Here is a 5,275-nt window from a genome sequence, read left to right on the forward strand (position 1 = left end):
CATAAGAATAAAATAGGATAAGGTGGTCTTTACCTCACCCCCTATTTTCCATGTCTGTATCCTTTTCTTTCCCAGAAATTATCACAAATAGGATTTTCTCAGGGATTTGTTTGTTTTACTTATTTATTAGTGTTTCTTCCCACTATATTCCTAGGACCTAGCCCAGTGGCTGCTATATGGAAACACTCAGTAAATACTTGTGAATGAATAACTGTGATGAGGTAAGCACAGTGAACTATGGCAGCAAGCAGGAGGGATGCCCAACTCAACCTTGAAGGAGGCTTTCCTGGAGGAAGCAATCTTGTGTTGAGATTTGAGGTGAGAATTGGAGTTAGCAGGGTGGAGCAAGGGCATGTTGTTCCCACCCTCCAGGTACAGCATTCCAAGCTGAAAGAGAGTCCAGTGCATCCAAGGGGCTGCAAAGACTTCCATATGCTGGAGGAGAGAAGCAGGGGTTGGCGGAGGGTGGGGTTAGGAGAGTGGAGGGAGGATTACAGAGGGAGGAGTGAAAGATAAGGGAAAGATACAGCAGGATCAGGTTATTAAGAACTTACCAGCAGGGCACAGTGGCTCATCCCTGTAATCCCAGCACTTTGGGAGGCTGAAGCAGAAGGAATACTTGAGCCCAGGATTTCAAGACCAGCCTGGGCACCATAGCCAGACACCATCTCTAAAAAAAATAAAATAAAAAATTAGCCAGGCATAGTGAGACGGGAAGATTGCTTGAGCTCAGGAGTCAAGGCTGCCATGAGCTGTGTTTCTGCCATTGTATTCCAGCCAGGTGACATAGTGAGACCCTGTCTCAAAACAAAAAACAAAAACTTGTGAGAAAATCTGAGGAATAGAAACTTCATCATAAAAACAATGGGGAACTATTGAAGGTAATGAAGTAAGGCAGGGGTCCCCAACCCCAGGGCCATGGGCCGGTACTGGTATAACAGGAGGTGAGTGGCAGGGGAGTGAGCATTACTGCCTGAGCTCCACCTACTAATGCTGCGGCTGATCTGACAGATTCTTACAGGAGCGTGAACCCTATCGCGAACTGCGCATTCGAGGGATCTAGGTTGTGTGCTCTCTATGAGAATCTAATGCCTGATGATTTGTGGTGGAACAGTTTCATCCCAAAACCATCCCCCCACCATTCATGGAAAAACTGGCTTCCACGAAACTGGTCCCTGATGCCAAAAAGATTGGGGGCGACTGAAGTAGGGGAATGACAAGGCCAGGTATCAAAGTCTTTGAAGTTCTAGCAAGGATGTGAAGGGCCACCCCAGGTTCCCCTCTAAGGTTTGAGAATGGGGGTTATATATGCCCCAAGAGCTAGAATCCAGAAGGTAACACTGTAGAAGGTATTTCTGGACAATCTTTCTGTAGGGTACACAACCTCCCAGACCCATCTCGTGGTGAGGAGCAAGTGTCCTACCATGGGGGCAGGTGCATGGTGCATCAGATGCCTCAGGCCATGAGGTCAGGTCTCACTAGGCCCCCACCCAGAGGCCCTCACAGCATGCAGAAAGTAAGCCCTGGCTCTTCCATGCTCCCTGGCTGCCTTTCAAAAGCAGAGTTGCTCCTCGAACCTAATTATTATACTAGAGCTTAGAGACTATGAGTCGGAAAACACATTTTTTCTACAACATAAGAAAATGTGCTGCTTCCTAGGTGCCCTCCTCCCCACCGAACTTATTTGTGGAATGTGCAGAATAACAGAAAAGCAGTTTTCTCTTGGAGGTATATGGAAAATGGTTTGTTTGCTTAGAAGAAAATCATAACTTGTTGTCTTTTTTCCCCCAGAGGAAAATTAAAACTCTCACACATTTAATCTTTTCAATCCTTTGTTCGTCTTGTACTTTTGAATGAAAATGTAGGCACGGGGAAGGTTAGTGCTTGTTGATGAAGAGGAAATCTTAGTTGAAGGGTTAGATCTACTGGCAGAACTATAGGGATTCTGAACTCAAATTACCCATCCAGTGTCTCCAAGGCAAGAATGTGGTCATTGGGCCACAAAGCCAAATGACACATCTTTCACAGGAGAGAAGATGGTGTTGATTATATATGGTGTGTTTAGCTTGCAGGGTGATTGGAGTGGGGGGACAGGCAGTAGATAAGGATAAAGTGTGAAAAATTCAAACAATCTCCAAAGCGAGCTCGAAATAATCCTTCCTTTGGAGACCTGGTCTTCCCAGTCAAGATGCAAACAAAAGAAAATGGCCTGTCTTTATTTGGTTCACTGGTCCAGGAAATGGGCCCTGGGAAGATAAGGCCGAACTGGGTGTTTGAGGTGAATACAAGGAGCCAGGAGGCCTTGTTGGGGATTTCTTTCACCCAAGAACTTCCTAAACCTGGAGCGTTCTCCTTGAAGAGGACACTGGAGCTGCCTGCTGCTGCTTTCTTTAAACAGACTCAGAAGTTCTTTTCTTGGTAACACGAGAAACTGTATGCAGGGCTTCAAGGACACATTCTGAATAATGATTTATGCTAAGTTGTTTAGCCTCCCCTCCCCACCAATAATTCTTCCAGAGAGCATTTAGCTGATTTGGAAAAAGTATATCAAATCCCCCAGAGAACAGTGTGTATCTTAACTGTGGATGAATGTAATTCTGATCATTATCTAAATGCTCAAAGCTTTACAAACTGAGTAACCCAAATGCACAGAAAACTGCTTGTCAGCTTCTGAAGAGGGGAGAAAGTTTGTTACCCCTGAGGGGAAGCTGAGAACGGATGGGGGAAATGAAGATTGATTCTCTGGACAGGCCATTTGAATAGCCTTTGGGTATTTCCAGAAGTGAACTAAATTCATCACACCTTCCTCCTTAAAAAAACACCTTACTAAGCACCTAATATTTGCCAAGAGTTTTGCTAGTGCTTGTAAAGATTTACCAAAACCTGGCCAGTAAATCTTGAGCAAAGGAAACACATGTGCTAAGCTCCACATTCAATTTAGCTTTCTGCCAGGGACACTTTCTAAGTGGCAGCACAAGGAATTAAATCCCACAAGACGGCACTAGTTTCACTGGGTGGAGTCAGCAGAGTTCAGACTTCAGGCTGTGGAAGTGGCTGGAATTTCTTTTTTCTTTTTTTGAGATGGAGTCTCACTCTGTCACCCAGGCTGGAGTGCAGTGGCATGATCTTGGCTCACTGCAACCTCTGACTCCCTTGTTCAAGTGATTCTCCTGCCTCAGCCTCCTGAGAAGCTGGGATTACAGGCGCCCGCCACCAAGCCGAGCTAATTTTTGTATTTTTAGTAGAGATGGGGTTTCAACATGTTGGCTAGGATGGTCTTGATCTCCTGACCTCGTGATCTGCCCGCCTCGGCCTCCCAAAGGGCTGGGTTTACAGGTGTGAGCCACCGTGCCCAGCCAGTGGCTGGAATTTCAATAGCAGAATATCAAAAAAGAAAGAGCCAAACAGGGAAGATGCCCTAGAAGTCTGCCTATGGGTCCCCTTCAGTCTTTGGTCAAATACAAAGCTGCACATGTGCAACAGGACCCTGCATAGCCTAGCAGAGGGTACCTACTGAGGGTCTGTGCGCTGGTTGGAGATTCTTGAGGTTACACAGCAATGGCAGACATTGGATTTCTGGCCAATCATAGTTCAGCTCTATCACTGAACACTCTGGGCATTCAGTTGAGATCCCAGAAAGGCCAATCCTTAGAAACAGGACTGCTCTAGCCCTAGCCTATGGGCTATTCCTGGCCTACTTTAACAAAGCTTAGAAACAAGCCTCAACAGGATCAAGCTGAACCACAAATAAATTAAATGCTTGCCTTAGCAATACTCAACACCCTAAAGGAAAACAACATAATCCAAACTCAACATTGTAGCATTCATAAGGCCCAGCATTCAATAAAAAAATTACTAGACATACAAAGTGGTAAGAAAACGTGACCCACAACCCAGAGAATAAAGTCAGTAGAAATAGGACTAGAGATGCCACAGATATTGACAGTAGCAGACAAAGACTTTAAAACAGCCAGTAGAAATAAGTTCAAGAATTAAAAGGAAGGATGGACACATTAATATAGAAATCTCAATGGAGAAAGAGAAAACTTAAAAAGAGACAAGTGGAAATTACAGTACTAGAAAGCACACTTCATGAAATAAAAAATTCACTGTAATTTTTTCAATCTAATGCTTAACATTAGATTGAATAATGCATAAGAAAACATCAGTGAGCTTGAAAACAGGTCAACAGAAATTAAACTGCACAGAGAAAAAAAGCATTAAAAAATATAAAGACTCGGTGATCTGTGGGAAAACATCAAGCAGTATGATATATGTGTAAGTGGAGTCCCAAAAGAAGAGAGAAAAAAGTGAGACAGGAAAAAAAGTTGAAGTAATGGCCACTTTCCCCAAAATTTGATGAAAAAATGTCAACATACAAATCCAATAAATTCAATAAAACTTATTTAAGAGAAGCACAAAGAAAGCCACACCTAGGCATATCATAATCAAATTGCTAAAAACTGAAGATACAGAACATTTAAAATGTAGCCAGGGAAAAAAGACAGGTTACGAAAAAAGGAATAAGGAGAAATATTCCTATTTTTTTTTATCAGACATAAAACTAGTCAGAAGATAATTGGTACCATCTTTGAAGTGATTAAATAAATAACAAACAAAACTATAATAAAAAAACCCCAGTCAACCCATAAATCTATATCCAGGAAAAAAGTAGTCTTAAAAAGTAGAATAAAGGCATTTCCAGATAAGCAAAAGCTGGATGAATCATTAACATACATGCATTTCAAGAAATGTTAAAGGAAGGTCCTCCAGGCAGAAAGAAAATGATTCCGGATGATATCAGATCTGCATTAAAAAGACTACCAGAAATGGAAAATATGTGGGGCATAAATATAAAAGACATTTCTTCTTATTTCTTAGTTTCTTTAAAAAAACATTTGAGTGCTTAAACCAAAAATAGTAGCAAAGTATTGTGAGGTGTATAATCTGTGTACAAGCAAAAGTATGACAATTGCACAAAAGATGAGGGTGGGTAAATGAAAGTATATTGTTGTAAAGTTCTTACATTTATGTGAAGTGGCATAAAGTTAATTCAAGGTAGACAGTGATAAAATATGTTTCTTTTAATCCCCAAAGCACCCACTAAAAGTTAAAACAAAGAGGCATAGCTAAAAAGCTAACAGAGAAGATAGAATGAAATACTAGAAAACACCCAATTGATCCAAAAGAAGACAGGAAGAGGAAAATAAGAAACAAAGGACAAGGGGACAAAGAGAAAACAAATAGCAAGATGGTAGAATCAAACCCAATCAAA

This window comes from Pongo abelii, chromosome 9 (genome assembly GCF_028885655.2).
Source record: "Pongo abelii isolate AG06213 chromosome 9, NHGRI_mPonAbe1-v2.0_pri, whole genome shotgun sequence".
Classification (NCBI taxonomy): Eukaryota; Metazoa; Chordata; class Mammalia; order Primates; family Hominidae; genus Pongo; species Pongo abelii.